Below are 13,259 nucleotides of genomic sequence, written 5' to 3'. Positions count from 1 at the left end.
TATTTCGAACCAAGTGGCGCGTGGCCGAGCTTTTAACATAACCGCGCACCAAGCGCAAGCGAATAATGACGTAGTTAATGGTACATTTTTACTTAACGGATATTATGCTTCTATACTTTTTGATACTGGCGCCGATCGAAGTTTTATCTCTCGCGCCTTTGAGCAGAAGCTTGCGCGACCGCGCGATAACTTAAAAGAAGATTTTTCAGTTGAATTGGCTAATGGTGAAACTGTTTTAATTAACTCCGTGATTAAGGATTGCACGCTTAACCTTAACGAAAACGATTTTCTAATCGACCTCATCCCCATGCCTCTTGGAAGTTTCGATGTTATCATTGGTATGGACTGGCTTTCGAATAATCGCGCCGAAGTTATTTGCGCCAAGAAGTTGATTCGCATTCCTCGAGAAAACGGTGATCTTCACATCTATGGCGAGAAACCCTCCAGTGGTCTTAAGCTTATGTCTTGCGCCGAAGCCCAAAGACTCATGCGGAAGAAGTGTATTGCATTTTTAGCCCATGTGGTTAAACCCGATGAAGGAAAGAAGCTTCGCGATATCCCTGTTGTGCGTGACTTCCCTGAAGTTTTTCCTGATGATCTTCCTGGTATCCCTCACGCTCGTGAAGTCGAGTTCCGTATTGATCTTGTCCCTGGTGCTTCCCCCGTAGCTAAATCTCCTTACCGTCTTGCGCCCGCTGAGATGCAAGAATTGGCAAGTCAACTTCAAGAGTTGACCGCTAAAGGATTCATTCGCCCTAGCTCTTCGCCCTGGGGTGCTCCGGTGTTGTTCGTTAAAAAGAAAGATGGTTCGTTTCGCATGTGTATTGATTACCGCGAGTTGAACAAACTCACCATTAAGAACCGGTATCCCTTACCGCGTATTGACGACCTCTTTGATCAACTCCAAGGTGCCTCTTGTTTCTCCAAGATTGATCTCCGCTCTGGCTATCACCAGTTGCGCATCCGCGATGAAGATGTTCCGAAGACTGCTTTTCGAACTCGTTATGGCCATTTTGAATTCTTGGTCATGTCCTTCGGTTTAACCAACGCACCCGCCGTTTTCATGGATCTAATGAATCGGGTGTGTAGGCCTTTCTTGGATAAATTCGTGATTGTGTTTATCGATGACGTTCTGATTTATTCTAAGACCAAGGCCGAGCATGAGCAACATCTACGGTTGGTATTGCAAAAGCTTAGAACCGAGCAGCTCTTTGCCAAGCTCTCCAAGTGTGAATTTTGGTCGGATGAAGTACAGTTTCTTGGCCATGTTGTTAACAAGATGGGTATTCATGTCGACCCATCCAAGATCGAAGCAATCAAGAACTGGATTACGCCATCCACTCCTACCGAGATCCGTTCCTTTCTGGGCTTAGCTGGTTACTACCGGCGATTTATTTCGAACTTCTCAAAGATCGCTTTGCCTTTAACAGCTCTAACACACAAAGGTAAACCGTATATTTGGGGCTCGAAGCAAGAAGAAGCCTTTCTAACGCTCAAGCGATTGTTGTGTGAAGCTCCTGTCCTTGCGCTACCTGAGGGTAATGAAGATTATGTCGTGTATTGCGATGCATCCAACCAAGGTCTCGGTTGTGTTCTTATGCAACGAGGCAAGGTTATCGCTTACGCATCAAGGCAACTCAAGGTTCATGAAAAGAATTATACAACTCACGACCTCGAACTTGGTGCAGTTGTTTTTGCCTTGAAGATCTGGAGACACTACCTTTATGGTACTAAGTGTATCCTCTACACTGACCATAAAAGCCTTCAGCATATCTTTGATCAAAAGGAACTCAACATGAGGCAACGCCGATGGAACGAACTCATCAGCGATTACGATTGTGAGATCCGGTATCATCCTGGTAAGGCTAATGTGGTAGCCGATGCACTCAGCCGAAAACCCAGCCAGCTTAACTGTATTTTGCCGCGCACGCAGCTTCACTTTGCGCCGATTCAGAGCAATCTTGAATCACGCATTCGTGACGCGCAGCGCGCATCCATCAGTAATGGTAACCTTCGCGCCGAGTTAGCGTGTGGCGCGGAAGCGCACTTTGTCCCTAATCTGAGTGGAATTCTCTGCTATCTCAATCGCATCTGGATTCCCTTTGATGAGAATCTTCGCGCTGATATCCTGAGTGAAGCGCATAAATCTCGGTATTCTATTCATCCCGGCGCTGATAAGATGTACAAAGATTTGCGCATCACTTATTGGTGGCCCGGTATGAAAAAGGATATTGCTGTGTTCGTAGCTAAATGCCTGACTTGTTCTAAGGTAAAAGCTGAACACCAACGCCCATCTGGTTTGCTCGAACAACCAGAAATTCCTACGTGGAAATGGGAATGTGTAGCGATGGACTTTATTACCAAGTTACCTTTGACAGCAAGCAAACATGATAGCATTTGGGTAATAGTGGATCGTTTGACTAAGTCTGCTCACTTTCTGCCCATTCGTGAAAACTACCGTGTTGAGCAACTTGCGCAGCTTTATGTCAAGGAAATTGTCTGCCGCCATGGTACTCCTTTGAGCATCATATCCGATCGCGATGGCCGTTTTATATCTCGCTTTTGGAAATCTCTCCAATCTGCGCTAGGAACTCGCTTGGACATGAGTACTGCATATCATCCTCAGACTGACGGACAGTCTGAGCGAACTATTCAAACTCTTGAGGATATGCTCCGATCTTGTGTTCTTGATTTTGGAGGTAATTGGGATTCGCACCTGCCTTTGATCGAGTTCTCTTATAATAACAGCTATCATTCCAGTATTGGTATGGCCCCATTTGAAGCACTTTACGGTCGTAAGTGCCGCTCCCCGATTTGTTGGAGCGAAGTGGGTGAAACTCAAATCACAGGACCCGAACTTGTTCAAGAGACAACCGATAAAATCGCCAAGATCCGTGATCATTTGCTGACTGCCAGAAGCCGACAGAAGAGTTACGCAGATCGCAGGCGAAAGCCTCTCGAATTTCAAGTTGGTGATCCTGTCCTCCTCAAAGTGTCGCCCTGGAAAGGTGTTGTCCGCTTTGGGAAGAAAGGTAAGCTTGCTCCTCGATATGTTGGACCATTTAAGATTCTCGCGCGTGTAGGAAAAGTTGCCTACAGACTTGACCTGCCGCCCGCGCTCAGTAATGTGCATCCAACGTTCCATGTATCCAATCTCAAGAAATGTTTAGCCGACGAGAACCTTCACATTCCACTTGATGAAGTTCAAGTTGATGAATCTATGCATTTCGTTGAGAAGCCTGTTGAGATTTTGGATCGCGAGGTTAAGCAAACCAAGCGCAGTCGCATCCCTATCGTGAAAGTTCGCTGGGAGTCCAAGCGCGGAGCCGAGTTTACATGGGAAAGGGAAGATCAAATGAAGATCAAGTACCCGCACCTGTTCTCTGCGCAACCTACTTCGAGATAAATTTCGGGACGAAATTTCTTAAAGTAGGGGAGACTGTGACATCTGACCCGATCCGACCCGACCCAGGTACCCGTTTCTCCGATCCGATCTCTTTCTTTTATGATTTAATATTTATTTATACTTATACTTTACTTTTAATAATAATAATATATTTTCCTTCCCGCCGTCCCGTCCCTCTTCTTCTCTCTTTCCGCCTTCTTTTCTCTCTTGTTGCCGTCCCGCCTCTTTCTCTCTCTTGTCGTCGTTCCGCCCTTACGCCTTGAACCTCCTTTTTCTCTTAACTCTTTGCTTGTCCTTTGATCCTTCCCGCCTAAGGTTGTCTGCGCAGCTCCACGCGCCAGACTCCTTACAAGGAAGCCTGCGTGAAGACCACCTGTTACTACGATACGCGAGACGAACTGTCCCCGCAGCGCGCTAAGGATTTTAGTTCTTCCCGCGGCGCGCTATGGATACCGTTCTTCCCGCGACGCGCTAAGAAATATAGTTCTTCTCGCGACGCGCTTAGAATTTAAGTTCTTCCCGCGGCGCGCTTAGAAATGTAGTTCTTCCCGCGACGCGTTAAGGTTGGTTCTGTCTGCCTTCGCGCTCGCGCACTCTTGACCTTCTGTGTCTGCCTTCGCGCTCGAGCCTTCTCGCGCTAAACCCTTTGAGTTTTCTTCTGTTTAATCTAGCAGTTTGCTTTTGTGATGTCTTTTCTTCTGTGCTGTTGACCTGACCTATCTTATGTCTGAAAAGTTACTTTCGGCGCAGCATGCGCACCAACCCCATTGGTTGGCAGAAAAAGTGACTGACATTATCTTTTGAGATCTGCTTTTTCCATGCTTGACCGGTACCTTTATCTGAACCGCCCATGCTTTTACTGTTACCTGTCAGCTTTTCCTTGTCCCCTGCAGCTGCCATATCTTTCCATATCTTTTGCTTTTGTTTTCTTATGCTTTTTGATATCTTTTGCTTTTGGAATCTTTTACTTTTTGGAGATCTTTTCCCCTTTTCTAGGGATTGTGTTCCCTAGGGTTTCCCTATAAATAATAATGTTATTTTCTTAACACATCACACACAAACACTTAATTTAACCTCCTCCTTGCTCTCTCTGCCGCCTCCTTCTCTGCCTCCGTCTTCCTCCTTGTTCTGCCCTGCTTTTCCGGTAATATATATTATATATAATAATTTACTTATTAATTATGCTAACTTATAATCAAGACTTAAAACCAATCATTAAAACAATAATCTTATTTATAGGTTAACTTGTGCTTGTTTAAAGTTGATTCTTGCTTTATCTTACACCGCATCATTTATCAAGTGAGTAATCTCGTACCTAATCCCTTTTTATTTTTAATGTTTTGGGATGTTCATGTGTTCATACAAACTTAGAGTCTTAAAACTTGTTTATGAACTTTAGTCGCGCAGTATCCCATGTGTTGAGGACGTAGACTTGGCTGTTTATTTGTATGTGTGGATCATTAACCGTCTTGTCGGTCTATTCCGCAGTTTTCATGGTACCATTAGATGAACACGGGAGAACAATCGTTTATGATTTCTCTTTTGTTTACACTTGCACAGTTTTCTTGTTTTATGCTCAATTGGGAGCACAGATTGACTATGAGCTATGAATCTTAGACTTGATCCCGATCTGATTACACCCTTATTGAAAACCAGACATACACATGTTGCGCGCAGATTTATTGTTATCTATGTATTGTATTAAACTTGATTTCTCACCAACACGCAAGTGTTTGACGTTTTATTTTAACACATGTTCAGGTTTGCTGTAGCTACATTTGGAGCTTGTGGACACGTAGGACGTTTTTACTTTTGGACCTAGATTAAAATGTATCAAGACAAGTTATTGTTGTTCGATTATTTTGCCTTATAATATATTGATTTATGTTGATTGTGTTATCCTGTGTTCACGCTGCGCGTGCGCGAATGAATATATTTATTAAATATTGACACCCAAATAGTGTCACGAGTAATGAAACAATATGTGGCGCCCCGATGTATAATCCGCCTTTGGTCGACCTCTTCAATCACCAAGTTTAAATATTCCAACTTCAAGTTCAAACATGTGCGACTCTTTTGTTTTCTTATTTAATTAAATATTGTGTTTATCAATATATTTGTTGAGTAAACTTTAAAACTACTCATTAACAATATATGTTTGATTTGATCGAAAAATATCAATAAAATCATTGTATTAGTAAGTTAATAAGTTTGAATAATTTTACAATATCATTAAGCAAACAAGTTTAGATTATTTTGATGCGCCCATTATAAACCAACTTGTTTTGATCCTCTATTTCGAATGGGTTAACCTGGCACCGGTACGCTTGTAACACGAAGCCGGGCCCGTGATGCGCCAAACGCGTAACCAGACACATGCACGAGCAAAACGCGTTACTGGGCTACGCGTAATCAGGCCCCGTAAATGCGAAATCGTAAAATTTTTTTTTTTCTTAATGCACGGTTAAAAATTTATTTTATGCTTTCCCTGCAATTAGTTTCTAGATCCGCCACTGTCAAACGTGTTTTTGTAATCTACACTTATATAGGTATATCCACTAAAAAATATATATATACAAAGGTTCACAAGTGTATGAACGTAAATAGTCTAATGCAAACAATTAATTAGCATCCCTGCATATTGTAAGCTGAAGCTTGAACTCACATATGTGTGATTGTGCGGAATGAAACTAATCAAATCAAGCACACCTTTGAGACCAATGATGAGGTTGAGAGAAACTTAGACTCAAGTTAGACTTTTTAAAAACTTAATCAAACATCTAAAGTGAAACACTCAAGTTCATATACAAATTTATACGGTTAGTTCTTGAGATTTGGGTCAAATGTTTGGGCTAAATAATGGGTTTTGGTCTCTTAAGTTTTAAACTTATCCTCAACTACCCTGTTTGCTTTGATTCATAGTTCAAAAAAGTTAAGGAGATTAGTGTTAGGCGTTAGATGAGTCACGTGACATACATATTAAGGGTGAAATGACTAGTGAACTCTTCTTTTTTTTTTTTTTTGGAACAACCAAAATACAAAGAATTTCCTAAATACTCTGTACAGGTTGACTAATTAACTCTTCTAAAAGTTACATTTTTGATCCGTGAATTTATTCACATTCCTATTTAAATCTACAAGGTTAGCATGTGTAATCATTAAAAAGAAAATAAAAAACCTAAAATTAAGGTTGTAAACGAACCAAACATTCAGCAAACGGTTTATGAACCGTTCGATAGAAAGTTCGTTTATGTTCATTCGTTTAATAAATGAACAAACATGAACAAAAGATTCCGTTCGATTAGTTAAACAAACGAATGTGAACAGAGCCTTGTTCGTTCAATTTTGTTTGTGTGTGTTCATGAACGTTCATTTATGTTCACTTGTATATGTTGTTCATGAAAGTTTTTTGCACATTTATTTATTTTATCTAAGCATTTTATATTTTTTTAATTTATTACCCTTAATATAAAATAGGAAACCATGTTCTTATTTTTGCATTGTTCCCATTTTCTTTCTCATTATTCACATTGATGAATACATCGATCAGGCCCGACCCAGAAGGGTTGGCAGAGAGTGCGACGGCCCAAGGCCACCGGTTTTTTTAGGCTCCTAAGGCCACTAGTTTTTTGAGGCTCATAAAAAGTTGATGCGTTTATATATATCTTTATATATGATGTAAACACTATAGTTCAATAACTTTAATTGGCTCAACTGGTAAACATCACCCATCAAAACTTGTTTGTTCAAGTTCAAATCTTGCATCACTCATTTTTGTACTCTTAAAATTTTTTTTATATCCATTTGTTTTTCATTCCCATTAATAGCTGCTATGTAATGAGCCTAATTCTTATTAACTCCATGTTAATAGTCATTTTTTTTCTTTTTCATATTTAAAGAAAAACGACCATTTAGTTTAAAACAAAAAATGGTAGGTTAACTTCCCGGTTCGTTTAAATATTTAAAAATGATTTTGCTAATATACTTTCGTTTTGTTTATTGTTTCACAATTATTGTTGTATAATTTAATTTATATATGAGAGTTATTGAGTTTATAATTTAGAGACCTATTCATTACTTGCCCCCGGTCCTCAATTTTTTAGAGATCATCGGAGACAGCTCTGACATTGATCTCAAGCTCCATGCTCCGTCGATTATGATTATATTTGTGTTCGTGAACACATTCATTTCCTTAAAGAACGAACACGAACAAAAATTCTCGTTTGATAAGTGTTCGTGAACCGTTCATGAACACATTATTTCCTTAACAAACAAACATGAACAAGGTCTTGTTTGTGTTCGTTTGCAGCCCTACCTAACTTTTTGTAATTATGTTATTCAAAGCCGGCTGGGGCATAGGGCGACGTGAGCGATCGGCCGGGCATGTAAATTTCGGGGGCATAATATATATATATATATATATATATATATATATATATATATATATATATATATATATATATATATATATGAAAAAAATATATACATATTTAATGTTTTACTCTAATTATACAATAACTAGTTTGGTCTAGTGCTAAAGGGTAATGACACTCAACAAAAGGTTTCTAGATTCTAGTCTTACTTAAGACATTTTTAAGCTTATTTTTATACAAAAAGTTTTTTACACAATTTAAATCATTACCAAGTAAGCCCATTTAAAAATTTAATTGTTCTAACCAAACAAAAAACCATTTACATAAGGCCTAAATTTTTTTTGCTCATATTAATTTGTTAGTCGTTAGGGTCTACGGCCTTTTTTATTTCGGCTCAGCCGAGGCATATAAATTCTCGAAGACGGCCCTGATGCTATTCCCCACCATCAATGTCGCCATAATCATACCAGCATACAACAAGATTATGGTAAAAAAAAAAGGAAAATACCAATAAAAACCAATATACTTTCTGTTTTTTCTCATAAAAGTCCCTCAACATTTTATTGAACATTAAAGTCCCTCTACATGTCAAATCTGAACAAAAAAATGACATAACTAATAAAAACATATATTTTTACTTATGTGGCAAAATTTGACATGTAAGGGGTGCCCATGGTCCAATTTTGATGGGAAATCCTGAGCCAAACCATTATTAACAGCTTTTGATTTTCGAAAACCAAAACCGAACTGTTACAATTTAAAACCGAACCATTAAAAATTAAAACCGAACAGTTACTAATGGTTTGATTTCACTGTATTTCTCCCAACTAACTGGATTAATGGTTGTAAATCTATAAATTCTTTTAATTCTTTTGCTATGATATTAAGAAAAAATGGTATACTGACATGCTTGCAAATCTATTAATGTTTCTCATCGATGCTTCGTGCTGTTATAAAAATGGGTTTATTGATTTGTATCCCATTTGCCATATTCACTTAGATCTCATCTGCTATGGATCATGAAGGTTAAATAAATACAACTAACATCCACAAACTAGTATTCAATGATAGTTATTAATTAAAATTAGTTGGTTGTGTATGCAAAAAAAGTGAATCATGTGCAGAAGGATAAACCAATTTTGTACTTTTGGTTTGAACGGTTTCATGTTTTAAACCGAACGATGAACAAGAGTGACTTAAGCAAATTTTGTTTATTATTTTTTGTTTTGTACTTTTTGTGATGTGGTTATTGTAATGTTTATTTTGTTTTTTTAATCAATTCTAGTTATAGTTATATGTTTATAGCAAATTATAAGAAAAATCTCAGTTTAAGCAAAATATTATTGGTCTTGCTATAACAATATAAGCCAAAACTTTTAATTAACATCATATATATTACATGTATGCGACACGACCTAAGAAAAAATTATATATATGTTTTTAGAAGTTATGCCACTTTTTTATTAAAATTTAACATGTGGAATGACTTTAACGTGCAAAAAATTGTTGAAGGACTTTTGTGAGGAAAAACAAAAAGTATGTTGGTTTTTTGTGATATTTATCCTAAAAATAATAATATTCTTTTTATCGCTGTCATTTTCTTAGATTGTCATATCTCCTTACAAATCAAGCGATTCTTGAAGTCGTGATAAGAGAAAAGATGGTTCATATCACATATCTAGGTTCTTCAAAGCCTGAACATTGGATTAATCTACTTCATTCATCAAGAACACGAAAGGCTTGTTGCATTTGAGAATGACCAGGATTCATCAACATAAACATGTGTTGAAATAAACGGCCATTTGATTGAATGAATAAATGGATTGTGCTTGGTTTGGTTGCTTAGTCCTTACCCTCCAACCAATTTATTAAAAAAAATATATATTTGTTGAACTAACAACCATTATAATCCATGTATTACAACTTATCCCTTCGTGTATGCCTCATTTACAACTATATTACCATTTCAGTCATTTAGATAAGTAGATTGCATGGGTCTTGTTCCGTCAAAGTCTGTTTACTTAAGGGCTTAAGGCCACAAATCAGAAGGTCCAGCTTGAGCCCATAATGCAATTCCAACTTCCAAGTTGATGGGCTATTACAATTTATTAATTAACTTTTAGCTCCAAAAGTAATAGCTAGGTGCCTAGGTATACGGTATTACACAAAGACGCGTAAAGGAACTATTAAACTGTAATAAAATTAAGTAAAATAATATGATAAACTGTAAAAGGTTTATCATCGAAAAACTATTAAATAATTAAAATTTAAATAAACTACTTTATAGTTTTTTAAATCATATCATAAACGTGTGATAAGAAATGAATGATCTGATTCATATATATTTGAGATAGTTACATATTAGGCATGTAATAGAGCCAAACAACCTGAAATAGTTTGTGAACGGTTGAATAGAAATTTGTTTTATTTAATAACTGAATAACGGGAACACAAATATGTATTCGTTTAATTAAAAGAAAGAACATAAATGCATGCCCAGCTTGTTTATTACATTTGACTGCTCGTTCATTTTATGCTAGTGACTTTGTCATTATAATTAGTTAAGATTTACTTATGATGTCCAAAGGAAATCTAGAGAAGTTTTATGTTGAAATGTCTTACAACTTACAAGGTTAGAGATCATATAGTAATTAAATTACATATTTCATAACCTATAGTTTATGCATATTCATGTACGTTCGTTCATTTGTGTTTCTTTACATATTCGTATCAATTCACTTAGGGGCTGTTTGTTTACATCTGAATGGAACCATTTAAATGAAAACATCTGTTTCATTCAGACTTCAAACTGTTTGGTTCCAGACAAAAAGACATCTGAATAGTTAAAATTAGGTCTGAATCATTCAGACTCATGTTGTTGTTGGATGGGACAGGGGTTTATTCAGATCTGGCTCATTCAGATCTGAATGAACCAAACAGCCCCTTAGTTATTATTATTATTATTAGTAATATTAATTGACATCTCATGCACTCACGCATTAACAATCAACCTATTCAAACTTTAGAACCATGAAATGATTAACCGACAAAAAAACAAATAAGAACATTTTATTTTCTTAAGTTATGTTCTATTATGTTCGTTTAGAATATTAACAAACAATCATAACGCGCTTTCTTTTCTTTCTTTTTTTTTTCAAGCGGACATGAACAAAAATATATGTCCATTTGAGTTTTGATTTCCGTTCTCGTGTTAACTTTAAGCAAACATACATGAACAAGAGACGTTCATACTCGTTTGATTTTGTTTAGAGGATTAGTCCATATATAGTCTTGATTATTTGTTGAAATATGAAGACTAAACTAATTTTGTTTATAATTTCGATTTAGACACAAGTGCATAAAATATTAGCATGTGAAAACGGGTAAGAACAATGTGTACAATGTAGGGGTAGTAGGTGATCAATATATATCATAATAGGATTTGAAAAAAATGATTTAGTATAAGCCAATGGGTGAAGGGGGCGCACGTGCGGCTAGCCCAAGATCATCGAGTAAAAAGTTGCCATGCATGTGGCTTACTGGTCAAAGGTCAAAAGCCTCAACTGTTGAACTCTAAATCTTTTCAAATAAAATACACGTAAAAGAAATAAGAAATTAGAGCATATAAATAACTATATTTTATCTCCCGTATTACGGAGGTTGATTTATATTATTCGTTTTTAATATTTATATATGTATATTTGAATTTGAATTTGAATTTGAATTTTATTTATTATAAAAAAGTTAATAATTAATATACTTGAGGTTTGATGATAAAATAGTTTCACAAATAAATGATATGTTATAATCCGGTTTAAAAGCTATCTGGGTTTGGTGATACCCATTATCCGTTTATTTTCTTTATTATAAAATTGTTTCTTAATTATAAATAATATTTTTTAAATAAAATAGGATATTAATTTTTATTTAACATCCTATTTTGTAGGATTTTCATATCAAATATTTGATGAGATTAATTTTTAATATAGTGAGATGTTATAACCCGTTTAAGAGCTATCTGGGTTTGGTGAGACCTTTACCCGTGAATTCGGGTCAAATGCATGAGAAATCTTCATTTACAAATAAAACAATCTGATGGCTTGAGAGAATGTTTGTTTTACACTTTTTGTTTTTTAATATTTATTTTTTGGATTTTAATTTTCTTTATTGTAAGAAAGTTAATAATATACTAAGGGTTTGATGATAAAAGGGTTTTATAAATAAATGATATGCTATAACCCATTTAAAAGCTATCAGGAGTTTGTGACCCATGACCCGCTTATGATTTTTTACTATAAAATTGTTTATTAATTATAAATAATATCTTTTTCTTTTTAAATTGGATATTAAATTTTAGTATATCTCTATTTTATAGGATTTTCATATTAAATAATTGGTAAGGTTAATTTTTAATTTAATGAGATGTTATAACCCGTTTAAGAGCTATTTGGTTTTTGTAAGACCCATACCCATGAATTTGGGTTAAATCAATGAGAGACCTCCATTTAAAAATCAAGCAATCTGGTGGCTTCCATAAAAAGGAGGAGCGACCACATCGCGACACATAGGATTTTAGAGTCTTCATTTATATATATTATAGATACACCGTAGATAAGAAGAATGACGACGAAAAGGGGATGCATCCACCTGACAAAATCTATAATTCTTTCCTTCCATTTGAATATTTGCTTAAATGCATCAACCAATTATTGTTACAAATACTATAGTTAAATAAATAAGGGATCTTATGAGAACTAATGATCATCGTGTTAAGACAAACATTTAATTCATAAAATAAATGAAACTAGGTAACAAAATATGTTACGTTGCGGCGGGACATTTACACGAATTTGATTGGTATTGGTTGGTTGGGACACCGAGACTAAAAAAAATAAATAAATTGTAAACGCTCAAAAACAGTATGTGCACACATACATCTTATGATCAAAACAACACGCATTCAGTCGGTATCAAGAATAAAAGTGGAACTATCAAAACAAGAAGTTGGATAAAAAGTCGGGAAACCCAAGTAAGTGATTTATGTATAAGTGTTATAATTGTGGAACACGACTGAATGAAGACACACGTCCAAAGAATTTTCCTCAAAGTTGGTTGAGGAAATGAATGTAGTCGCGAATTGAGAATAACTGGCTGGGGACGCATAAGCCTATTTTGCAACATGTCCAAAGAATGTTGTCTTTGAGAGATGTCATCATGGTGGTCTCAAAACCGAGACGTGTTAACGGATCTTAAAATTTGAAAGAGAAACTTGAAACTTAAGTAACTTTCAATCTAAAGAACTGAGAAAGAAGGTTTGACCCAATTGCACCATGTGTCGAGAGCACCTAGCCAGCTGAAACTTACAATTCGATTAAGTTTATAATGAGCGGAGGCCCAAACCGAGGCTCATGGTAAACTGGCTAAAGACACTCAACCTAGCAACCCAATCCAGAATTCTGAAGAGCATGGATTAAGGCGAT

The sequence above is a fragment of the Bidens hawaiensis genome, unplaced genomic scaffold (genome assembly GCF_021521415.1).
Source record: "Bidens hawaiensis isolate Kalapana, Puna unplaced genomic scaffold, B.hawaiensis_p1.1 tig00022875_1, whole genome shotgun sequence".
Lineage (NCBI taxonomy): Eukaryota > Viridiplantae > Streptophyta > Magnoliopsida > Asterales > Asteraceae > Bidens > Bidens hawaiensis.
The sequence above is the reverse complement of the archived record's forward strand: the minus strand, read 5'-3'. Positions refer to the sequence as shown.